General features: G+C 43.3%; 2 non-coding genes across 2 annotated transcripts; both read right to left on the bottom strand.

Moving 5' to 3' along the window:
• Nucleotides 1-22,285: 22,285 nt before the first annotated feature.
• On the bottom strand, nucleotides 22,286-22,358 carry TRNAK-UUU. The gene has a single exon. It is a non-coding gene; the product is annotated as a tRNA-Lys (tRNA).
• A 1,189-nt stretch (nucleotides 22,359-23,547) lies between these two features.
• TRNAY-GUA lies at nucleotides 23,548-23,635 on the bottom strand. The gene is given in 2 exon segments: nucleotides 23,548-23,583; nucleotides 23,599-23,635. It is a non-coding gene; the product is annotated as a tRNA-Tyr (tRNA).
• Nucleotides 23,636-26,345: the final 2,710 nt, after the last annotated feature.

The raw sequence follows: 26,345 nt of genomic DNA, 5'->3' as shown, positions 1-26,345 counted from the left end.
AGACTCATTGCCAGTGGGGCACAACCTCTGATCTGCAGTTAACAGTGAGTAAACGTGCTTATTCAAATAAAGGACGTTTTCAAAGAGATTAGTCTTCAGGTGTGAACTGCTGTGCCAAGGTTATACAGCAGCAACAAGTCCTGTCCTTGGAGCACTTTTAGTGGGTACTGCAGTGCACTTCAGACAGGCAGACCCAGGCCCATCCCCCCTACCTGTAACACTTGTGGTGGTAAATGGGAGGCCTCTAAAACCCACTGTACCCACATGTAGTTGCCCCCTTCACCCCTAAGAGCTATGGCAGTGTTGTACATTTGTCCCTCCCATGACCAAATGGCTTGGATTAGGACGTTTCTGAGTTGGCCGTTTTTTTTCCATTATCGCAAAAAAAACAAACAAACGCCCAGCTCAGAAAGGACCAACTCCATGGCATTTGGTCCGTCCAAACCGTATTTTTGAAACAAAAGATGGACGCCCATCTTTTTCGAAAATACGGTCTGTCCCGCCTCTTCACGTACCCGTTTTCGGACATAGACGCCCATGGAGATGGGCGTTCACGTTCGATTATGCCCCTCTAGGTTTTCCAAGAAGTATTAACTACCTGTTTATCATATGAATTGCCTATGAACTGTTAAGAGTAAATGTATAAAAGTAATGGTCTTTGGATCATTGAAGGAGAGACAGTTACAGCCAGCACCTTTGTGCAAGCAGGGCTGCTCTCCCATGAGAAACTAATCAACTGTCACATATTGTGTTGACATTGCAAGTAGTATACTATGCTATACTTTGTATGGTTATTTGAATATCTTGGCTGCCGGTATGTGCAGTGTTTATTTTAAGATCTTACATATTCTTTTTAAATCCTTGTATGGTCTTTGTTCATCTGAGTTTTTAACTGAATTTAAGAGGGTCTTTTACTAAAGTTTAGCTCAAGTTATCTGCAGAAGGGCCCATAGGAATTCAATGGTCCTTGCTGCAGATAACTCGAGCTAAGCTTTAGCAAAAGACCACCTAAGTTTTTAAAGAACTATGCTGCTTCAAGGAAATGCAGTTTCCTACAACCAAAGGTATCCGCCTTAAGGCACTATTTTCCAAATCATTTGTTATTTTCTGCAATATGATTGTGGAATAAGTTACCAGCTCAGCTTCGTTTAATAACAGATCTTTTGGTCTTTCAAAAAACTATGAAAACCTTTCTTTTTCTGAATTTTAGAGCTGTAATTGATTTTATTTTGATTTGATTTTTTTTTTGTATTGTGACATCCTGATTTAGTGTTATCAGTTTTTTAAATTCTTGTTATCTCGCCTTGCATTCATTTATTTGAAGTTCTGGCAGGTTATAAGATTTAGATAACATAACATAACATAGCTTGTGTCGAGAGAGAGAACAAAATCAAATACCAGGAAAAGTAGTTGGAAGCCAAGAAAATGTGTCAGAAATATACAGAACTATTTCCCATTGCTCTGGTTGCCACAGGCTTGATTAAAAGGAATTTTCAAATTCACATTGATAGGTTGCCTATAATGGTTTAATAGTATTTAATATACTGTGTTTTACAAGTGGATCAAAACAGTGCCCAGAAATGGTTCAGCACTGAATATTGGGGGGGGCTAATGTAGCCGGCGATGGTAGGCATTTAAAAAAATGCTCACTGTTGAAGACTGAGTATTAGGGGGAATGCCTCTAATGTCCCAGTGCTAAACCTTGGTTTAAAACCAGATTGATCACTCTCCAACCCACCTTCCAAGAAGCACAAAATTTGAAAAGCAACCCAAGACTCCAGCAACTTAGCTAATAAGGGAAGTTTAGAAATTGGTCTAAAATTCCTAAAGGACTACGTGCCAAGTCTTATTTCTTAAGGGCTGCTTTGATTTGAGCACATTGCTTCTGTAATTAAGGGGCCCTTTTAGAGAGCAGTGGGGTAATCCAACTCACTCTTCACTTCTTGAATCAAGTGTTTTCTAAAATGTTCTCATGTAAAAAAAACAAAATTCTCTAGCATCCTACCTTACCTTTATATACAATACAAACTGTAGCTTAATCTAGTGCTCTTTAGCAGCTACCATGCAGACTACCTTGAGGGTCAATACCCAGAAAAAAAGATCTTGGTGCCGTTGTAGACAATAAGCTGAAATCTTCTGCCCAGTGTGCGGCGGTGACAGCCATAAAAGTAAACAGGATGCTAGGAATTATTAGGAAAGGGATGGTAAATAAGACCAAGAATACTATAATGCAGTGGCGTTCCTAGCGTGGATGGCACCCGGGGCGGATCGCCGATGCGCCCCCCCCCCTGGGTGCAGTGTGCCCCCCTACCTAAGAAATGACACCTTCCCCCCTCCCCGGCGAAATGACACCCCCCCGGGTGCACGCTGCTGGGGGGGGGGGTGCCGCGGCACGCGCCTGTGGGCTCCGACTTCACGAACTTCGCTCGTTCGCTGCAGCTCCCTCTGCCCCCTTCTTTGGTACACCACTGCTATAATGCCTCTGTATGGCTCCATGGTGTAACCTCACCTTGAGTATTGCATTCAATTCTGGTCATCATATCCCAAAAAAGATAGAGCGGAATTAGAAAAGGTTCAATGAAGAGAGACCAAAATGATAAAGGGAATGGAACTCCTCTCGTACGAGGAAAGGCTAAAGAAGTTAGGGCTCTTCAGCTTGGAAAAGAGACAGCTGAGGGGAGATATGATTGAGGTCTATAAAATCCTGAGTGGTGTAGGATGAGTAGAAGTGAATCGATTTTTTTCACTCTTTCAAAAAATACAAAGACTAGGGATTCTCAATGAAGTTACATGGAAATACTTTTTCACTAAGTAAGAAATAAGAGGAAATGTTTTTTCACTAAGTGAATAGTTAAGGTCTGGAACTCGATGTCAGAGGATGTGGTAACAGCTGTTAGCATATCTGGGTTTAAAAAAGGTTGGATAAGTTCCTGGAGGAAGAGTCCATAGTCTTCTATTGAGACAGACATGGGGAAGCCACTGCTTGCCCCAGGATTGGTAGCATTGAATGTTGCCACTATTTAGGTTTCTGCCAGGTACCTGAAACCTGGCTTGGCAACTGTTAGAAACAGGATACTGGGATAGATGGACCAGTGGTCTGACCCAATATGGCTATTCTTATGTGCTTATGTTCTTTATTGAAATATTAATTGGATCCTCTTGTTTTTTATTGAACACCAAAATTACATTTTTTTTGCATTACTAAGATTCCCATTACAGCTGCTAGAACTCTGCATTATAGGTCTTTGTTTGAAAAGAACTAAGGGCATGACAATTACTTGAGCTACCTATTTTTTTCCTGAGGTGTAAGAGCCATTATTACAGGGAGGGAGTGGTTCTAAGATTTCTCAAGCAAAGCAGTTCAGACTTCTGGGCAATGAAATATACTGAAGTTGAGGATGGAAAGGGAGGGGTACAAGAAGATGAAAATGTTCCATATGAGAGAAGAATAAAATGAAGCAAGGCTTATGTAATACACACACACACACACAAAGATTCTGTAATAATAATAGCACTGCTATTATAATACCATTTTTTTCCTAATAACAGCACATTTGTTATAGAAACACCATTATTACTAAAATGCTATTACAACATATGCGGTGTTATTTAGAATTGCTTCTGGAATAAAAGACTGCTTATATTAGAGAAAATTATGGTACATTTTTCTTCCTGGGCAATGGAAACTTTTAGCTTTCTGTAAAGTTTCCCTGTTTTTTTTTTTTTTTTGAAAGATTGTTTGCTGCTGTAGGACTGACTTAGCAATACTTTCATATGTCTTTGCTTTATTTTGAGAGAGAATTGATAATGGGTGCTTACCTCTGTCTCTGTTCTCAATGAAAAAGAGGGTCAGGTCAGATGATATATGTATATTAGTAAAAAAGGCCCGTTTCGGTATGAAATGAAACGGGCACTAGCAAGGTTATCCCTCTCTCCCTCCCTCGCTCTGTCCCCTCCAAGTCCCACGGCCCCCTTTCTTCTGTTCAGATTTCCAGGCCCTCTTTCCCTCCCTCCCTCTCTCTCTCTCCTTCCCTCTGTCCCTCCCCCAAGTTCCAGTCCTCCCTCCTCTCTGTCTCACAGACACGTCCTTGCGATGCCTTCATCCGTGGCCCTCCCCGACACTGGACCCGCCCATCCTCCTATGTGCATGTCACCCCCCCTCCAAAATTGCCAACCCCCCTCTGCTACCCTACCCTCCCCCCCTCTTACCGGGGTCCCGGCGGCAGCAGTGAAGAGCCTTGCTGCCATCTCTTCTCTTCGCTCTACTACTACTACTATTTAGCTCTCAGCTCTGACTCTGGTCCCACCCTTGTGGAAACAGGAAATGAGGGTGGGACCAGAGTCAGAGCTGAGAGTGAAGAGAAGGGAAGGCAGCAGACTCACGAGGCTCTTCACTGCTGCCGCCGGGACCCCGGTAAGAGGAGGGGAGGGTAGCAGAGGGGGATTGGCGATTTTGGAGGGGGGCGATGTGCATGTAGGGATGTCTCTGCCCGCTCCTGCTGTTCTTCAACGCGCATCTCTCACTGGGATCGTAACCCCCTGCTGACGTCAGGCAAGCAGGGTTCTACTGCTGGCCAGTGCCGTCAGCAGGTGGTTACGATCCCAGGTAGACACTTTAGAATGTTCACATAGGAATGGATATATATATAAATAGACATGTTTAGCAATTGATTTGTTATTAATTTATTGCATATTGATTATTATCTTGTGAATCCCTCTGAATTCTCTTTTGAAGGAGAGGTGTGGTAGCCGTGTTAGTCCACTTTTAAAGGTAATCAATAGAAATAAAACAAAATAAAAAATGGAAAAGAAAATAAGATGATACCTTTTTTATTGGACATAACTTAATACATTTCTTGATTAGCTTTCGAAGGTCGCCCTTCTTCGTCAGATCGGAAATAAGCAAATATTGGTAGATGACAGTATATATAAGTGAAACATCAAAGCATTTCAGTGACAGTCTAACAGGATGGGGGTGGATAGGTGAGAGACAGGGGGATATGCATGGAAACATCAAAGCATTTCAGTGACAGTCTAACAGGATGGGGGTGGATAGGTGAGAGACAGGAAGAGTTGGGTGGATGAGGGACAGGGAGATGTGCATGGAGATAGGAGGGTGACAAAGCAGTACAATTTTGTGGTTTATAATGGGCTAGAAAACCCAGATCTTTGTTAAGTCCTGTCTTTGTGGATGTCAAAATATTTAATCATTCTGACTTCAAAGGTCTTACTTTCCTGTATTGTTTTAAAGTTTCCTTTCAGGATTCTTACCATGAAATCACTGGTATAGTGTTCTGGTTTTGTAAAGTGCTGCCCCACAGAGGTGACATCTTTATTGGTACTAGCATTTTTCATCTATGTAAATTAAATCTCTTCTTTAGCATCTGACTTGTTTCTCCAATGTAGCAGCCTTTGTTGCATTTTTGCAATGAAGGCTGCTACATTGGAGAAACAAGTCACATGCTAAAGAAGAGATTTAACTTACATAGACACCATATGAAAAATGCTAGTACCAATAAAGATGTCACCTCTGTGGGGCAGCACTTTACAAAACCAGAACACTATACCAGTGATTTCATGGTAAGGCCCAAGTAGACAGGCAGAGCTCCAGAGTCTCAATGTGTGGATGAAACGATGGTGCAGGGAGGAGGGTTTTAGATTTGATAGGAAATGGACAAATTATGGGGAAGGGGGAGCCTATTCCGAAATGATGGGCTCCACCTTAACCAGGGTGGGACCAGGCTGCTGGCATTGGCATTTAAAAAGGAGATAGAGCAGCTTTTAAACTAGAAACGGAGGCAAGGCCGACAGTCGCTCAAAAGCGCATGGTTCGGGATAAGGTATCCTTCAAAGATATCACCAAAACAGGGAAGAGAGAGTATCCTGATAGTGAGGTTGCAAAAGAGACCATAGTAGATCAGGTGTCCTTAAATAAAAATAAAAAACAGACAAAAGATTGCAAATTAATACTGTCAAGTACTGAGCATGATGTAAATAGGAACAAACATAGTTTGAAATGTCTATATGCGAATGCCAGGAGCCTAAGAAATAAGATAGGAGAGTTAGAATATATTGCACTGAATAAAAAATTAGATATAATAGGCATCTCTGAGATCTGGTGGAAAGAGGATAACCAGTGGGACACTGTCATAACGGGGTACAAATTATATCATAGTGATAGGGTGGATCAAATTGGTGGAGGGGTATCATTGTATATTAACGAGAGCCTTGAATCAAATAGATTGAAAATTCTGCAGGAAACAAAACACTTCTTGTAAACACTATGGATTGAAATTCCATGTGTATAGGGATAGTGATAGGAGTGTACTACCGTCCGCCTGGCCAGGATGAACAGACGGATGCAGAAATGTTAAAGGAAATTAGGGATGCAAACAAACTGGGGAATACAATAATAATGGGTGATTTCAATTACCCCACTATTGACTGGGTAAATGTAACATCAGGGCATGCTAGGGAGGTAAAATTCCTTGACGAAATCAAGGACTGCATTATGGAGCAGCTGCTACAGGAGCCGATGAGAGAAGGAAAAATTCTAGACCTAGTTCTTAGTGGAGTGCATGATTTGGTACGGGAGGTGATGGTGCTGGAGCTGTTTGATAACAGTGATCGTAATATGATCGGATTTGATATTAGCTTTGAAGTAAGTATGCACAGGAAATCAAATACGTTAGCATTTAAGTTTAAAAAAGGAGACTATGATAAAATCTGAAGAACGGTGAAAAAAAACTTAGAGGAGTGGCTGCAAGGGTCAAAAATTTACAACAGGCGTGGATGCTGTTCAAAAACACCATCCTGGAAGCCCAGGCCAAATATATTCCGCGTATTAAAAAAGGAGGACAGAAGACCAAACGACAGCCGGCATGGTTAAAAAGTGAAGTGAGGGAAGCTATTAGAGCTATAAGAAAATCCTTCAGAAAATGGAAGAAGGAACCAACTGAAAATAATATGAAACAGCATAAGGAATGTCTAGTCAAATGCAAAGCACTGATAAGGAAGGTTAAGAGGGAGTTCGAAAAAAAGATTGCGTTGGAAGCCAAAACACATAGTAAAAATTTTTTAAGGTTTATTTATTTGTTGCATTTGTACCCCACATTTTTCCATCTATTTGCAGGCTCAATGTGGCTTATATATTACCGTAAAGGCGTTCGCAAGTCGGTTGATAATAAATACAGGTTGTATTGTGGTCGAATGAGGTAGGTGTGTGTCATGCACCGGGAAGGTCGAAGGGAATGAAGATTGTATATTGTTCAGTATGATCATTGGTTGTGCTGTGTTGCTGGGTGTCGGGATTTACGTTGGCTCGGTGGGGTAAGTCTTTTTGAAGAGGCTGGTTTTTAATGATTTTCTGAAGTATAGGTAGTTATGGATTAGTTTTACAGCTTTTGGGAGTCCATTCCATAGTTGTGCGCTTACATAGGAGAAGCTGAATACGTAAGTTGTTTTGTATTTAAGCCTGCAAAAGAATTGATTGGACCGCTAGATGACAGGAGTAAAAGGGACAATCAGGGAAGACAAAGCCGTAGCGGAGAGATTAAATTAATTCTTTACAAAGGTGTGCTGAAAAATGGCCTGCGGTAGTGTAGATGCGTGTTTTGGGTGCATGCAGAATCATTTTTCAGCGCACCTGTAAAAAATGCCATTTTAAAATGTTTGCCGAGAATGGTGTGTGGCAGAATGAAAATTGCCGTGCGTCCATTTTGGGTTTGAGACCTTACCACCAGCCATTGACCTAGCAGTAAGGTCTCACATGGTAACCAGGCGGTAATGGTCTACGCGTGTAAAATGGCAATTACCGCCTGATTACCGCCCGCACGCCATAAAATAAAAATATTTTTCCAGTGCCTGTCAAAAATGAAATTACCCCAAGGGCCACGCGGTAGCCAAGCGGTAACTCAAAATTGATGCGCATTGGGCATGCATAGACACCTTTCGTCTCACTATTCATGCTCCATAGATTTGGATTTGGATGGATCAAAGTCCTTTCCTCCTGGGTCACCTTTTCCTCACTATTAAATTTAGTTTGTTAATAGCTGTACCTGTGTGCAAGAGAAAAGGTTGAAAGAAAAAACAAAATCCAACCTCTGTAAATCTATGCACAGCTAATAGAAATTACCAAAACTTTATTTAGATACAATGCAAGTGATTCATCAGTTAATCTAATTTAAATTATAGATAGCAATTCTAGTTTACCTATTTAACACTGTTTTAAAAATGTATATTAATCATACCTGAATTACTTTACAGATTTCAAATGTGTTGGGCGCAATGTACAGGTAAATGTTAAATTAAGAATGTCGTGTTCAAAAAATTAAATAGGTTTGTAAATCTAGCAAGAAAAGCAATAATTCAATACTAAACCGACAACTTGTAAAGAATAATAACTTACTTCTGATCACATGAAGGTGAGGCATCATTCAGAGTCCCTTTTAATAAAGGGTTGCCGAGCAGCAACCCGGAACTACCGCCGACCCAACTTGGCTGCTGGTGGTAGTTCTACCTCGAGTGTGCGCCATTTATGCTACAGAAAATAGTTCTGCGGTGGTAACCCGGCAGTAATCGGGCAGCCCTTACCTGAGTGGGTGGCGGTAAGCGCTTCCTCCTGCTTGGCCGCATGGTAAGAATAATCTTACCGCATGGCCATGTCTTTTTTAGAGGCTTTTTACTCGCTGCAGTTAAAGGGGCCTTAGCGTGTGGGAAAAAATGGTCTCCACCGCTACCGCAGGGCCCTCTTTACCGCAGCTTGGTAAAAGGACCCCTCAGTGAATAGTGCATCAAATGATGGGCCATATATAGAGGCTGATCGAATTTTGGTTTCAGTTTTGGATTTGACATGCAAAACCAGCCCCAAATCTGGGTTTAGGTTTCCTTCAAAAATGTCTGTGCATTTTTCGCAGAAACCTGAAACTATCCTGCTTATTTTCGAAGGAGAAGGCCGGCCATCTCCTACTGCCGGCCAAATCGGTATAATCGAAAGCTGATTTTGGCTGCTTCAACTGCTTTCCATCGCAGGGCCGGCCAAAGTTCAAGGGGGCATGTCGGCAGTGTACCGAAGGCGGGACAGGGGCGTGGCTAACAGATGGCCGGCCTCGGCCGATAATGGAAAAAAGAAGGCCGGCCCTGATGAGCATTTGGCCGACTTTACTTGGTCCCTTTTTGTTCACGACCAAGCCTCAAAAAGGTGCCTGAACTTACCAGGGATCACCTCCCCTTACTCCCCCAGTGGTCATCAACCCCCTCCCACCCAAAAAAAAATTTTTAATACATTTTTTTGCCAGCCTCAAATGTCATACCCAGATCCCTGACAGCAGTATGCAGGTCCCTGGAGCAGTTTTTAGTGGGTGCAGTGTACTTCAGGCAGGTGGACCCAGGCCCATCTCCCCTACCTGTTACACATATGGTCGTAAATGTGAGCCCTCCAACCCCTCCAAACCCACTGTACCCACATGTAGGTGCCCCCTTCACCCCTTAGGGCTATGGTAGGGGTGTACAGTTGTGGGGAGTAGGTTTTGGGGGGATTTGGAGGGCTCAGCACCCAAGGTAAGGGAGCTATGCAGCTGGGAGCAATTTGTGATGTCCACTGCAGTGCCCCCTAGGGTGCCCGGTTGGTGTCCTGGCATGTGAGGGGGACCAGTGCACTACAAATGCTGGCTCCTCCCATGACCAAATGGCTTGGATTTGGCCGGGTTTGAGATGGCCACCATTAGTTTCCATTATTGGTGAAACCAATGGCAGTCATCTCTAACGCCGGCGATCTCTAAGGGCAACCCAAATTTTGAGATTTGGCCGACCCCAACTGCATTATCGAAATGAAAGATGACTGGCCATCTTGTTTCGATAATACAGTCAGATATGCCGCTTGACCGGGTCGTCGTTAGAAATGGCCGTCTTTAGAGATGGCCAGGCCCATAAGAGTATGCCCCTCTATATCCCCCTCTGATACCACCATTGCTGCTGGTGCAGACCAGCCTCCCCCCACCCACCCTGATAGAAAACACATTCCCTCTCCCGGGTGACTCACCACTCTACCCTCTTTGCCCTCCTTTCCCCCCCTCCCCCCATGCTAGGCCCTGGTGGTGTATTGGTGTCCTCAGGGCAGAAGCATCCCAAATTGTTCCTGCTCCCTTCATCTGTGCTGAAAAAAATGATGGCCATGTCTTCCCGTGGCAGCCTCATGAGAAAGCTGTGAGATGTTGAAGCTGCCATTTTGGAACTGGGAATGGCCTGATCAGCAGCGACTTGCTCCTGCTTAGGCCATTCTCAATTCCAAAATGGCAGCTGCAACCTCCTGCAGTTTCATGGTCTTATATTCAGTGCACTCTAAAATTCTTAATGCACCAAGCCCTATTCTCCTGGGTCACCTTTTCCTCGGTTTTAAATTTAGTTTGCTAACACCTGTACCTATGTGCAAAAGAAAAGACTGAAAAAAAATAGTGCATACATTTCATGAGTGCTTTGAGGGTAATTCTACTGTATAACATGGTGGCTAGGATAAGAGGGTAAACAGACACTTATTTCAAGCTTATTCTACAAAAGGAAGGTAGGACTCGACTTTTATTTTATAGAATACTAGCAGAGCGGTAGAAAACATGCCTACATTTATGGTGCACTTACCCCACTGTTGTGGCTGGTGCAAATACTTATGCCTAGATGTTAGGCAGAACACACATAAATTTAGAATACTATAATTCATGAGCATATGTGGATACTTTTCCCCAGATTCTATGTTTAGTGCCTAGATTTAAGCGCAATCCCAAGATACGCTCATAATGTAATTGGTTAACGAGCCATTAACGAGCAATAATTGGACATTAACAACCAATTGTTGCCATTAATCGGCACCAATTGGGATTTGCTAAGTTGTGGTAAAAAATGACCTTAGTGCAGGCTTACAAGGCCCATTGAGGTGGTAGTAAGGGCTCCCATGCTAACCCAGCAGTAACTGGACAGCACTGCCCAATTACCACCGGGTACACACTGGCATTATAAAAACTGAAATATTTTTGCAGTGTCGGAAATGACATGTGCTGGAGGAGGGAACTACTGCTGGGCTGCTGCAGTAGCTCTGTGGTACTTCCCTTTTAGCAAGCAGTAAGCCCGTGTTGGGCTTACCGCTGTTTTATAAAAAGGATCCTTAACCAGCTATGGGTTACCACATAAAGATATCAACACCTCTCCACGTAAAGATAGTACTGACTTTTATGTGTTCCTATTTATGCGGTTAACATGGCTGGTTAAGTGATAAATATTGGCACTTAACTGACCAAGGGGTCCTTTTACTAAGCCGCATAAGCGCTTACACGTGCCCAATGCACATCAGTTCTGAGTTACCACCCTTCTACTGCGTGGCCTGGACAGTAATTACATTTTTGATGCGTGTCCGATATGCGCGTCAGAAAATATTTTTATTTTGTGGCACATGGGCTGTAATCGGCACTTTATTATTATTATTAACATTTGTATAGCGCTACCAGACGCACGCAGCGCTGAACACCTGACACAGAGAGACAGTCCCTGCTCGATAGAGCTTGCAATCTAAAAATACAGACAGACAAGACAATTAAGGGCGAGGAAAGTACTGGGTGAGAAGGAACAAGGATAAGGGAATTGAGTAGTGGTTAGGAGCCAAAAGCAGTGGTGAAAAGGTGGGTTTTCAGCATAGATATGAAAACAGGTAGAGATAGAGCTAGGCGTACAGGCTCAGGAAGTCCATTTGATGCGCGTTGACCGTTACTGCCTGATTAACACTTGAGACTTTACTGCTAAGTCAATGGCTGGTGATAAGGACTCAGACCCAAAATGGACTCACCAATTTTCATTTTGCCGCATGTCCATTTTCAGCCCCCCCCCCCCCCCCCCCCCCCCCCCAAGAAATGCATTTTTTACAGGTGTGCTGAAAAATGATCCTGCGTGTGGCCAAAACCCACGCCTACACTACCTCAGGCCATTTTTCAGTGCACCTTAGTAAAAGGACTCCCAAGTGCTGACTCCATCCCCTGAAAGTCCCCAAAATACCGTAGTCGGTTTTCAGTGACTCTAACCGCTTAAGTCTAGGCTACTTTCAGTGACTCTAACTGCTTAAGTACTGCTGAAAATTAGCAGTCATCCCTGAAGAGGCTAAATTGCTTTGAATATCGACCCCTAAAAGTCAATCAAGGAGGATGTTTAACCTCTTTTAACATGACTTTTTTCAAGAACCACTTTCAGCCTTTTTCTAATTTATCAATTTGTTCTTCCCTCTCCCATCTTTATCTCCCTGAATCACAACGGAGAATTTCTCATGCTGGGTCCCTGAAAACAGGCTGCTTAAATTCAAGAATGGTTTTGTGAGGGTAAAGTGTGTCAGGATTTTGCATTCTTGTCCTAAGTTACTGGCAGTGAGCCAGGAAGCCCCCTGGAGGTATGAGTCTAATGAAGGGAGGAGGGTACAGAAGTGCTGGAGACTGTAGTTGGTAATGCAGTATTTGGTTTAATTGGGAGCAGGGACTGGTGCAAATTTCTCCATTTTAATTGGAAGAGGGAAAGGAGCTGTTAAGGAAGGAGGAAAGAAGAATACATAAAGTTTTCCAGCTGAGGAGCCATAGGCAGGCTAGTATATGCCAGAGAAAGAACTCAATTTAGGGCAATTTGCTCTGCAAGCTGGGCTGCAGTCTCCCCTGGGGGACAGGGACGAGGAAGAAAATGAAACCAAAAGAAAGCTTGATAAAATCACCTCGCACAGACAATCTCAGCAGAATAGGTTTTAGTGAGTTAAATCTGCCTCAATCAATATGATTCTTTTCATACAAGTTACAAATAAAAAGGCACAAGATTACAATGAAAAGCCAGAATGTAGAGCTGCTGATTTTGCACTGGGGAGCTTTAAAGGACTTCTTGTGAAGGAATATATGTTCATACAGCTTTAATATTTTTTCCCACCCTGGGCAACAGAAGAGCCTTCGGTGGCAGTTTTCCCAAGATTAATTTCCATCTTTTGATCAGGGCTTAGAGGCTTTTGGTTGTGAATCCTAACTGTCTTGATGTCTTTTAACAATTAGAAGCATAAGATTCTCATTCAGATTCTAGCAATTTATATGATAACTGAGTCAATAAAGGAAGCTACATGTTTAGCAAGGCGTAGGCAGATTTTGTACAGGAATCCCTTGATATATGGAAAAACTACACTTCTGCTATTTTGTTCCCATATACCTTCAGTGCACATATTGCAACCTATTATCCTACTGACTGACACTAAAACCTACAGATGTATTTCTATACATATCTATATCTATCTACTGTATCTCTCTCTCACACACACTCTCTCTCTCTCTCTGTATGTGTATGTGTGTGTGTGTGTGTGTGTGTGTGTGTGCGTGTATGTACCAGTATTTCATGTGTCTTTATGTCTGTATCTTTATATATCTTATATATTTCTCTCTATATATGTATCAGTCAGCACACAAGAAAAAGATCTAGATGTCATTGTGGACATTATGCTGAAATCTTTTGCCCAGTGTGTGGTGGTGGTCAAAAAAAGCAAACAGAATGCTAGGAATTATTAGGAAAGGAATAGAAAATAAGACAAAGAATATTATAATGCCTCTGCATCGCTCCATGGTGTGACCACACCTTGAGTACTGTGTGCAATTCTGATCACCGTATCTTAATATATAGCAGAATTAGAAAAGGTACAAAGAAGGGCAGCCAAATTATTAAGAGGATGGAACTTCTCTCACATGAGGAAAGGCTAAAGCAGCTAGGGCTCTTCAGCTTGTTAAAAAAGACAGCTGAGGGGGGGGGGGATATGATGGAGGTCTACAAAATACTGAGCGGTGTGGAACAGGTAAACATAAATTGATGTTTTACTCTTTCAAAAAGTACAAAGACTAGGGGACACTCAAGGAAGTTACGTGGTACTACTTGTAAAACAAATAGGAGGAAATATTTTTTCACTCAACAAATAGTTAAGCTCTGGAACTCATTGCCAGAGGATGTGGTATCAGTGGTTAATGTATGTGGATTAAAAAAAGGTTTGGACAAATTCTTGGAGGAAGAGTTCATAAGTACATAAGTATTGCCATACTGGGACAGACCAAAGGTCCATCAAGCCCAGTATCTTGTTTCCAACAGTGGCAAATCCGGGTCACAAATATCTGGCAAGATCCCCAAAAAGTACAAAACATTTTATACTGCTTATCCTAGAAATAGTGGATTTTCCCAAAGTCCAATTTAATAATGGCCTATGGACTTTTCCTTTAGGAAGCCGTCCAAACCCCTTTATCACATTTAGCTTCATCGCATGCCCCCTAGTCCTAGTATTTCTGGAAAGCATAAGCAGATGCTTCACATCTACCCATTCAACTCCACTCATTATTTTATAGACCTCTATCATATCTCCCCTCAGCTGTCTTTTCTCCAAGCTGAAGAGCCCTAGTCGCTTTAGCCTTTCCTCATAGGGAAGTCGTCCCATCCCCTTTATCATTTACGTTGCCCTTCTCTGCAGCTTTTCTAATTCCACTATATCTTTTTAGAGATGTAGCGACCAGAATTGAACACAATATTCGAGGTGTGGTCGCACCATGGAGCGATACTATGGCATTATAACATCCTCATTTTTGTTTTCCATTCCTTTTCTAATAATACCTAACATTCTATTTGCTTTCTTAGCCGCAGCAGCACACTGAGCAGAAGGTTTCAATGTATCATCAACGATGATCCCTTTCTTGGTCTGTGACTCCTAACGTGGAACCTTGCATGACATAGCTATAATTTGGGTTCCTCTTTCCCACATGCATCATTTTGCACTTGCTCACATTAAACGTGATCTGCAATTTAGACGCCCAGTCTCCCAGTCTCATTAGGTCCTCTTGTAATTTTTCACAATCCTCCCATGATTTAATGACTTTGAATAGCTTTGTGTCATCAGCAAATTTAATTACCTCACTAGTTACTCCCATCTCTAGGTCATTTATAAAAAGCATCGATCCCAGCACATACCCCTGGGGAACCCCACTAACTACCCTTCTCCACTGAGAATACTGACCATTTAACCCTACTCTCTCTTTTCTATCTTTTAACCAGATTTTAATCCACAATAGGACAGTACCTCCTATCTCATGACTCTCCAATTTCCTCTGGAGTCTTTCATGTGGTACTTTGTCAAACACCTTCTGAAAATCCAGATACACAGTATCAACCAGCTCACCTCTATCCACATGTTTGTTCACCCCTTCAAAGAAATGGAATAGATTGGTGTGGCAAGATTTCCCTTCACCAAATCCATGTTGGCTTTGTCTCATTAATCCATGCTTTTGAATATGCTCTGTAATTTTGTTCTTTATAATTGTCTCTACCATTTTGCCCTGCACTGACATCAGACTCAACGTTCTATAATTTCCCGGATCTCCTCTGGTACCTTTTTAAAACATTGGCGTTACATTGGCCACCCTCCAATCTTCCGGTATCATGCTCGATTTTAAGGATAAATTGCATATTACTAACAATAGATCCGTAAGAATACCACCTGGTCCAGGAGATTTGCTACTCTTCAATTTGTAGAACTGACCCATTACATCCTCCAGGTTTATAGAGAATTCATTCAGTTTCTCTTGTCAGCTTCGAATACCACTTCTGGCACCGGTATCTCTCTGAAATCTTCCTCGGTGAAGATTGAAGGAAAGAATTTATTTAATCTCTCCGCTATGGCTTTGTCTTCCCTGATCACCCCTTTTACCCCTCGGTCATCTAGTGGTCCAACCGATTCTTTTGCCGGCTTCCTGCTTTTAATATACCTAAAAAAATTTTTACTATGTGTTTTTGCCTCCAACGCAATCTTTTTTTCAAAGTCCCTCTTAGCCTTCCTTATCAGCGCTTTGCATTTGACTTGACATTCCTTATGCTGTTTCTTATTATTTTCAGTCAGTTCCTGCTTCCATTTTCTGAAGGATTTTCTTTTAGCTCTAATAGTTTCCTTCACTTCACTTTTTAACTGTGCCTGCTGTCGTTTGGTTTTCCGTCCTCCTTTTTTAATATGCGGAATATATTTGGCCTGGACTTCCAGAATGTTGTTTTTGAACAGCATCCATGCCAGATGTAAATTTTTGATCCTTGCAGCCGCTCCTCTAAGTTTTGTTTTCACCGGTCTTTTCATTTTATCATAGTCTCCTTTTTTACAGTTAACTTATTTGAATTCCTATGTATACTTACTTCAAAGCTAATAACAAATCTGATCATATTATGATCACTGTTATCAAGAGGCTCCAGCACCATTACCTCCCGCACTAGATCATGCGCTCCACTAAGGACTAGGTCTAAAATTTTTCCTTCTCTTGTCGGCTCCTGTACCAGCTGCTCCATAAAGCTGTCCTTGATTTCGACATGGAATTTTACCTCCCTAGCATGCCCTGATGTTACATTTACCCAGTCAATATCAGGGGATTAGAAATCACCCATTATTATTATGTTGCCCAGTTTGTTTACGTCCCTAATTTCCTTTAACATTTCTGCATCCGTCTGTTCATCCTGGCACGGCGGACGGTAGTACACTCCTATCACTATCCCTTTCCCCTTTACACATGGAATTTCAATCCATACTGATTCCAAGAAGTGTTTTGTTTCCTGCAGAATTTTCAATCTATTTGATTCAAGGCTCTCCTTAATGTACAATGCTACCCCTCCACCAATTCGATCCACCCTATCACTACGATATAATTTGTACCCCATTATGACAGTATCCCACTGGTTATCCTCCTTCCACCAGGTCTCAGAGATTCCTATTATATCTAATTTTTCAATTAGTGCAACATATTCTAATTCTTCCATCGTATTTCTTAGGCTTCTGGCATTCGCATATAGACATTTCAAACTATGTTTGTTGTTCCTATTTACATCATGCTCAGTACTTGACAGTATTAAATTACAATCTTTTGTCTGATTTTTATTTTTATTTAAGGACACCTGATCTATTACAGTCTCTTTTGCAACCTCACTATCGGGATACGCTACCTTCTCTGTTTTGGTGATATCTTGATTAGATACCTTATTCCGAACCATGCACATTTGAGCGATTGTTGGCCTTCCCCCAGTTTCTAGTTTAAAAGCTGCTCTATCTCCTTTTTAAATGCCGATGCCAGCAGCCTGGTCCCCACCCTGGTTAAGGTGGAGCCCATCCTTTCGGAATAGGCTCCCACTTCCCCAGAATGTTGCCCAGTTCCTAACAAATCTAAAACCCTCCTCCCTGCACCGTCTCATCCATGCATTGAGACTCCAGAGCTCTGCCTGTCTCTTGGGCCCTGCGCGTGGAACGGGTAGCACTTCAGAAAATGCTACCCTAGAGGTTCTGGATTTGAGCTTTCTACCTAAGAGCCTAAATTTGGCTTCCAGAACCTCTCTCCCACATTTTCCTATATCATTAGTACTCACATGTGCCAATGACATTTTTGCTTCTTCCATAGGCCCTGGAAAACAGAAGTGTAGACGAGGCTGGAGTATGGAGAGCCTCCTCAACCCTCTTATATGGGGCACCTATGTACAATTGATTTGCACATGTTAGAAAGTTGTAATGCATGTTTTGTTGTTGTTGTGGTTGTTATTATTATTATTAATAAAGTAAATGTCTTTAAACAATCCAAAACATGTTCTAACATTTGTGGAAAAGTCTAAAAAGTGAATTTATTTTTATTTTTTGCTTCCTTTTTGGCAGTGCGTTTTACCACGAGTCCTGCAGGAGCCACAGCCTTTTAGCCCACAGCTCACTCCGTCATACCCTATCACACACCCTCTCTTCCTTTCCCTCATCAGTCATCTCTTTCTCCCTCCTGTGGCCCTTGTCCACTGTACTTTATGTTATTGTATTATGGTTTGTTTATTAACTATTGTACGCCACATTGAGCCTGCCCATGGGCGGAAATATTGTGGGATATATATATATATATATATATATATATATATATATAAATATTGTGATATCCCCCTTCTTACTCAGGGTGACCTGGTTCTCAATATGCAGATCATATGCAAATTAGTGTGCTACCCCTTCTCGCTCAGGGTGACCTGGTTCCCACTTAGCAAATTAAACAGGTCTCACCAACTGCATATTTCTCAGGCAACTCTTTATTCCAGCCCTGGGCACACTTCTTCTAGCTTAATACTTTATACTTTCATAGATCTTCACATTGAGCCTCCCCACACAGATACATGGGCTCAGTACTACACCAATACTTTGGGGACTCTCAACCCCAGGCTTTGCAGCCTGCTTCTCTCAGTACTTTGGACACACAGTTCCGGACACACAGTCCCTCCACTGAACACACAGTTTCTATAAGTACTGAGGACACAGTCAAACACTAATGTTTTAGGGACTTCTTACCCCAGGATTTTCAGCCTGCTGATCTCCTTTGGCCCCCAAGTCCATAAGGTTAGCCAGTATCTTTCAGGGGCTCTCTCTTCTTCTGCTGCTAGCTCACTTCCCTTCCTTTCACAACTCAGGTGGGGTATAAAGTGGATAATTAGCCACACAGGACCCAGCCCATAACCGCCTGCACCTGTGGACCTCCCAGGGCTCTCCCCGGTCCTAGCGACCTCCATCTTCTTCTAGTGCCCTCTAGTGGCCTACACCGTATAGGACACCCTCTTACTTATCACTATATATATATATATATATATATATATATATATATATATATATATATATATATATATATATATATATATATACCTACTCTCCAAATTCTTCTTATATCCTGTCTCTGCACACCCCATTAGTTACAGAACACACTGCCATTCTCCAGGAAAAATGTCTATAATATTCATTGGGATCATATTACAAACCCTACATGATGCAAAAAAAACTAGACATGGCGGTAAAGGAGAAAAACTGCATGGCAGGTGTTAGTTCTAAATGATTATTCTGTGAATCAGTACTAGAGGGAGAAGATCTTCAACAGAAAATGCAGGCAGAGACCAATAAATTGCTGCCGAAAGATACAGAAATATCTTCCATTGTAATGGGCACTATAGGACTGATTAAAATGAATTTTCAGGCACACCTTGGTAGGTTGCTTATACAAATGATATCATATGAACTCTAGAAAAAAGGTTTCTTTGGCACAATGCAAGTTTACAGCACGTATCAGAAGTAAGTTTGAGAGACTGAAATCATACTCCACATATCCTGGCTAAGCAGGCACAAAAATTTACTTACATTAGGAAAAAGATCTTTACAAGTTCATGAGGCATATTTGCATTCACGGGGTTTCTAGTGTGCCACAATGGGGGTTATTTTTAGCTGCACTGCAATGAGACATTCCTGGGGCTTTGCTTTGAGAAGGAAAGGTATTCATGCAGATTGCATTTTCAGCTGTTCACATTATACTTGTGTGAAAAAAAATTGCACATTAGAGTGAAGAAATATTGTCTATGGTTTGTTTTAAATTTACTGCTTTGTAGCTTCATTGCGTGTCCCCCAGCCCTAGTATTTTGGAAAGGCTAAACAAGTGATTCACCTCTACCCACTCTACTCCACTCAGTATGTTATAGTCCTCTATCATATCTCCTAGCAAATCTCTCTTCTCCAATCTGCCAAAAAGCAAAAAGAAGCAGCAAGAGCCTTCAAAATCAGGACACAGTTCCTCTAATCATATGATTTGACGCAGGCGCTGTGCGCCAAAACACAGCCCGTGTTGGGTCCCCAGTGGAAGATTGCTTCTCAAGTCATATAATTAAAGGAACTGCGTCCCGATTATGAAGGCTTTTGGTGCTTCTTTTTGCTTTTTGGACTTTGTTCTGTACATCAGATCTTCTCTGTGCTGTTTTCTTCCCCAATCTGAACATCCTTAACCAATTTAGCCTTTCCTTATAGGGAAGTTCTTCCATCCCCTTTATCATTTTCATCACCCTTTTCTGTACCTTTTCTGATTCCACTAGATTGTGGCTCTAACATGTCGTCAGCGCAAATGAGTCTGTACAAGGCATAGGCGCCGACTCCGTGGGTGCTGTGGGTGCTCGAGCACCCCCAATATTGCACCCACCAGAAGTTCGTTCCCTCCCTCCTTCCTCCCTTCGAGTTCCAGGCCCCCTCCCTCCAAATTTTAAAAGTAATCTATTTTACCTCGTCGGGGTTAGGGAGGCAGCAGTGGTAAAAAGCATGAGAATATGAGTGTGAATTGTAAATAATGTCATAAAAATGTATTTTTTCTAATTGGCCAGATGGCACTTTTTTCAGTTTTAAACATAGGCATAGTTTGACTGTTTCATTTGGGGGGAGGGGGCAAAGGATGGGGCGGAGCATATTAGCATATTCATTTGCATATATGTATATATATATGCAAATGATATGCTAATATAGAGGAAGGAAGGGAAAAAGAGCTGGCTTTTTTGGGGAATAACCATAATGAATATGTATGAGATATTAAGCCAGCTCTTTCTCCCTTCCTTCCTTCCTTCCTTCTTTCCTCCTTACCCAGCACTCCTTCTTCATCTTCAGTAGTATTTCCCCACCCCTTTCCCATACCATGCCAGTGTTGACCTTAGAAATGCATAGGCTCTATATGCAGATCTTTCAAGAGGTAGTGTGTCATGATTTGGGCTTTACACCCTTTCTGATGTTTTGGTGCCACCTCAGTAAGGCCAACACACAATCTCTCCACTGCAAAACGCTGTACACAAACTTGTGCAAAAACACACTCATATCCTTACTAAACCATAACAGCACTAATTCCAAGGACAGGACGAGCTACAACCTTATGCGTGAAAAGGCAGAACTGTAATTACACCAGGCTCTAAAACACCAATACATTACCTCGTGAAAAAAAGCAAAACAAAAAGGACTGCAAATACTACACGTTAGCAGAATACTGCACCTTAATCACACATGAAAAACACATGACACAACAGACATGACACAAGGAACTAGAAATAAAAAAGTATGAAGGCAAAATACTGAACTGGAAAGTTAACTCAAGAAGTCAGACTCAGCATGCAGCAATATCAGAAAAATCGAAATTTACATGCAAAATATCACAGATGCACATTTCAAAAAGCTGACATATTTCAATTAATAAATTCTGAATAAAATACTTTTTTCTACCTTTGTTGTCTGATCATTTAGTTTTTCTATTCGCTTTGGTCCTAGTGTCTTCTGTTTTATGCAGTGTCTTCTTTCCAGTAGGTTCCCTCTGCTCCCCACCCTCCCAGTCCCATCCATCTCCTGCTCCTTTCCTCTGCTCCCCACCCCTCCCAGTCCCATCCATCTCCTGCTCCTTCCCTCTGCTCCCCACCCCTCCCAGTCCCATCCATCTCCTGCTCCTTCACTCTGCTCACCTCCTCTCCCAGTCCCATCCATCTCCTGCTCCTTCCCTCTGCTCCCCACCCCTCCCAGTCCCATCCATCTCCTGCTCCTTCACTCTGCTCACCTCCTCTCCCAGTCCCATCCATCTCCTGCTCCTTCCCTCTGCTCCCCACCCCTCCCAGTTCCATCCATCTTCCCTCTGCTGCCCCCCCCCCCGCGAGGTCCAGGATCGTGACTCCGTTTACCCCCTCTCTTCCTCCCTCTCTCCGACGCATGCAGCAGTCTTCTTCAGCTTTTCTGTGTTCCTGGTAGCGGTAGCGATGTACACGCTGCCTTCGGTCTGCCCCGGAAGCCTTCTCTTCAAGTTCCTGTTTCGTAATTGGAACTTTAGTTGGCCATCGATGACTACTCCCTGAATTTTCAGGGATTGAACAATGTAGATCTGAATCCCATCCATTAAAAAGGGGTGTAAGTACGCAGTGTTATGAGGCAGCGCTACAGAGCAGGGCCTACGTTTTATTCACATTTAGCTTCAGTTTGCTGGAACCTGTTCTGGGCTTTACCACCCCCTCACGCTCTGTATTTTACCATTGTCTCCAAGTTTGCCACCGATTCTAAGACGTGTTGCCTCAGAGTGCTAGAAATCTGGAATCAACGGTCACGGCTACAGCGTGGTGACAAACGTAGAAACCTGAATGTATGTGTGTGGGGGGGAGGGGGAGTGGCCACGTGAGGGTGAGATAAAGCCCATCCACACCAGCTCACCCCACGCTTTCTCAAATTCGGATACAGCTCTGGTGTGCACTGCCCGCACTGGGAGGCTGTTGGCATATCCACTGCCCTTTCTGTCAAGAAAACGTTCCTTTGATTACTGCTGAGCCCCTCACCCCTTGCTGTTCGAACAGGCCAAATAAACATTTTCCCTACTTTAGACACCCTTCTTGCCCACTGGAAAAATGCTGTGAAACAGGGTCTCCTTTTGGGGGGGGGGGGGGCTGGTTCCACCCACACAGGGACTTGAACCCTGGACCCTCAGATTAAAAGTCTGATGCTCTACCAACTGAGCTATGTGGGCTCCTCCCAAGCCTGGTCAAATTTGCAAAGTCTGGCATTCTTGTCCTTCCCCACGCTGTGTTTTTGAGGCTGTGTAAGACCAATTCCCAGGCCACTAACTGCCTTCCGGTAACATTTTGCAGAGATGCCGTAGATCCAGAAAGGAACAGAAAGGGCGGCAATGAAGAAAAGCCTGCGCTGCTCTGTGCATGAGAAAGGCAGCTTGAGCAGGCTCCCAGTTTAACTGAGGTGGCCTTGGAACCTTACAGCTTCAGCATTCTGCAACCCAGGAAATGCTCTTTGCACCAGGGTAAGGGTATTGCCATGAGAAAGGCAGCTGAGCAGGATCCTCGGCCTATGCTTAACTGAGGAGGAGGCCTTGGGACCTTGCAGCTTCAGCATTCTGCAACGCAGGAAAAAGCCTGCACTGTGGTCCTTCTTCCACCAAGGTAAGGGTATTGCCATATGAGAAAGGCAGCTTGAGCAGGCTCTCTGTTTCCCTGAGGTAGCCTTGGAACCTTACGGCTTCAGCATTCTGCAACCCCAGGAAAAGCTGCTTGCACCAAGGTAAGGTATTGCCCTGAGAAAGGCTAGGGTTACCATATGTCCGGTTTTACCCAGACATGTCCTCGATATGGCCGGGCAGCTGGGTAGGTTTTGCCTACCTGCCCGTTTGTCTCGGCGCAGATTCAAAATGGCCACCGAGAGTTGAAGTGTCACGAGGTCACTTCAACTCTCGGTGGCCATTTTTTTAGGGGGGAGGTGATGGGGCTGGGGTGGTATGTGACAGAGGGGCGGAGCATGCGTCTTCTTTTTGGGGGGAGCAAATAAGGTAACCTTAAGAAAGGCAGCTGAGCAGGCTCCTTGGTCTGTGCTGAACTGAGGTGGCGTTCTGGGTACTAGAAAGGAAAGAGCTTGACTGGGGTGGCCCTGGAGCCTTGCAGCTTCTGGGTTCTATAAAGGTAGAGAGCTCTAGGGGGGCTGGTATGTCAGGAGTGGGATTTGAACTCACATCTCCAAGGGAAACTGCAACCTAAACACAGTGCCTTAGACCGCTCGGCCATCCTGGCAACTATGCTCTTGAGGTCACAGGGAACCTACCCCTGACTGAACTGAAGGGCTCCGTTGGGGGTGGGGGGGGGGGGGTGAGGGGTGGAAACTGATGCCAAAGGTGTTCTGTTCTGTGAAGGGAGCCAAAAAATAAGCCAGGATCCTTTGAGCCGGACTTGAACCAGCAGCCTAAGGATATCTATAGTCTTGCCCTACAGTCCTCTGCTCTACCAGCTGAGCTATCAAAGGGGCAGGTTCATAGGCATAGTTTGACTGTTTCATTTGTGGGGGCAAAGGATGGGCCGGAGTATATTAGCATATATGTATATATGCAAATGATATGCTAATATGGAGGAAGGAAGGGAAAAAGAGCTGGCTCTTTTGGGGAATAACCATAATGAATATGTATGAGATATCAAGCCAGCTCTTTCTCCCTTCCTTCCTTCCTTCTTTCCTCCTTACCCAGCACTCCTTCTTCATCTCCAGTGGTATTTCCCCACCCCTTTTCCATACCATACCAGTGCTGACCTTAGAAATGCATAGGCTCTATATGCAGATCTTTCAAGAGGTAGTGTGTCATGATTTAGGCTCTACACCCTTTCTGATGTTTTTGTGCCACCTCAGTAAGGACAACACACAATCTCTCCACTGCAAAACGCTGTACACAAACTTGTGCAAAAACACACTCATATCCTTACTAAACCATAACAGCACTAATTCCAAGGACAGGACGAGCCACAACCTTATGCGTGAAAAGGCAGAACTGTAATTACACCAGGCTCTAAAACACCAATACATTACCTCGTGAAAAAAAGCAAAACAAAAAGGACTGCAAATACTACACGTTAGCAGAATACTGCACCTTAATCACACATGAAAAACACATGACACAACAGACATGACACAAGGAACTAGAAATAAAAAAGTATGAAGGCAAAATACTGAACTGGAAAGTTAACTCAAGAAGTCAGACTCAGCATGCAGCAATATCAGAAAAATCGAAATTTACATGCAAAATATCACAGATGCACATTTCAAAAAGCTGACATATTTCAATTAATAAATTCTGAATAAAATACTTTTTTCTACCTTTGTTGTCTGATCATTTAGTTTTTCTATTCGGTTTGGTTCTAGTGTCTTCTGTTTTATGCAGTGTCTTCTTTCCAGTAGGCTTCCCTCTGCTCCCCACCCTCCCAGTCCCATCCATCTCCTGCTCCTTCCCTCTGTTCCCCACCCCTCCCAGTCCCATCCATCTCCTGCTCCTTCCCTCTGCTCACCTCCTCTCCCAGTCCCATCCATCTCCTGCTCCTTCCCTCTGCTCCCCACCCCTCCTAGTCCCATCCATCTTCCCTCTGCTGCCCCCCCCCCCCCCGCGAGGTCCAGGATCGTGACTCCGTTTACCCCCTCTCTTCCTTCCTCCCTCCCTCCGGCGCAGGCAGCAGTCTTCTTCAGCTTTTCTGTGTTCCTGGCTCCGGTAGCGACATACATGCTGCCTTCGGTCTGCCCCGGAAGCCTTCTCTTCAAGAGAGGGGGTAGATATGCTCATCTCTGTCCACTTCTTTTCCCTGCCCTCTCTGTCTGCGTCCCGCCTTCCTCTGATGTCATTTCCTTTTGGGCGGGATGCAGACAGAGAGGGCAGGGAAGCGAAGTGGATGGAGACGAGCATGTGCCTGCTTGTTTTTTTTTTTTTTACTGCTGGCGCCAGTCGTCCGTCGTCATCGTTTGGGGGGGGCATTGCCCCCTCCCCCCCCCCAGTCTACACCCATCGTTTTAAAGCTGTTGCAGGAAAGATTACTTTCTCTTTTCCAATTTAGCCTTTAGAAAAGGGGAACTTGAAGTACCATTGGCCAGATACTTTCAAAATGTTGGTGCTCTGGGCTCTGATTGGTTCTGGATTTCAAATCTAGCCTGAAGATACTGGATCTTTCCTTAATCGCAATAGTGGGGAACAGAGGAGAGACAGCTCTGTCCTGAGATCATGTTCAAGGTTTGTGGACAGTTAAGTTCCTGAACTCCCAGGTGCTACCCGGGTAGTAACAAGTGCTAGATAGTTTTAATGTTAATCCTTGTTTTGGTTATCTGTTATTGCTTGCTCTACTTTTCCATCTGTTTTTTTTTTTCAAGCGTTCACTGTTCAACTTTTTCATGATAATAATCCTATAGTTCATTAGCTTTGCTGTCCTCGACTGACTAACCTGGTTTCTGTTTTTGGTTCTGTGGGTGCTTTCTAGAAACTGGGGGATCCCTGAGAGTGTGGTCTCAGTAACCTAGAAATCATGGGGGAATAGCTTGAGAGTGGGACCCAGCCGGTGGGAGGAGGGTGTTATTATAGAGCACAAGCCCAGGTGCAGGCAAGTCTGCGCAGTGCTGGGTAGACCCTTCAGGTGTCTGCAGGGTGACCCCAGGCAGGTGCTAGACATTTCATGACAATGAGTAATTTCAATTGAATTCAATTCCAAATAGATATGTTCTCTGCACTTAAAAATAGGCATCCCTTTATAGAATTACTCTCAGCATTTCTATGATGAGAGACTGGACGAAGTACATTTATTAACAAAGGTAGTGCATATTTCTTTTGTGCCTTTGTGGGTAGACTGGACCTTTGACTCTTGGAAGCCTGAAGATGCTATCAAATAGAACTAAACAAACCACTCCTCCTTGGGATTACTGGAAATGTATCAGCAGGACATTACACTTGGAAGAAGGTGAACTGCTTAGAGAAAGACAGGAAAGCAGACTATAATTCTGACATATATTACTTTCCTCAGACACTGAAAAAAAGAAGCAAGAAAACTTCCACACTAATAAGAGACAGATGCAACCCTCTAGTTGTCTTTAGGCATTTGGATAGCTGGTTACCACCTCCTGGCTGGTAGGGAAGCTCCTCTCCAAACTGCTATTCATAGTATGCCTGGGAGTCCCCTTTTAATTTCAATATTGCCTCACTTGGTCAGCCAAC

The sequence above is a fragment of the Microcaecilia unicolor genome, chromosome 3, assembly GCF_901765095.1.
Source record: "Microcaecilia unicolor chromosome 3, aMicUni1.1, whole genome shotgun sequence".
In the NCBI taxonomy this organism is placed as follows: Eukaryota; Metazoa; Chordata; class Amphibia; order Gymnophiona; family Siphonopidae; genus Microcaecilia; species Microcaecilia unicolor.
Note: the sequence above shows the minus strand (reverse complement) of the source record. Positions and strands in the feature narration are given on the sequence as shown.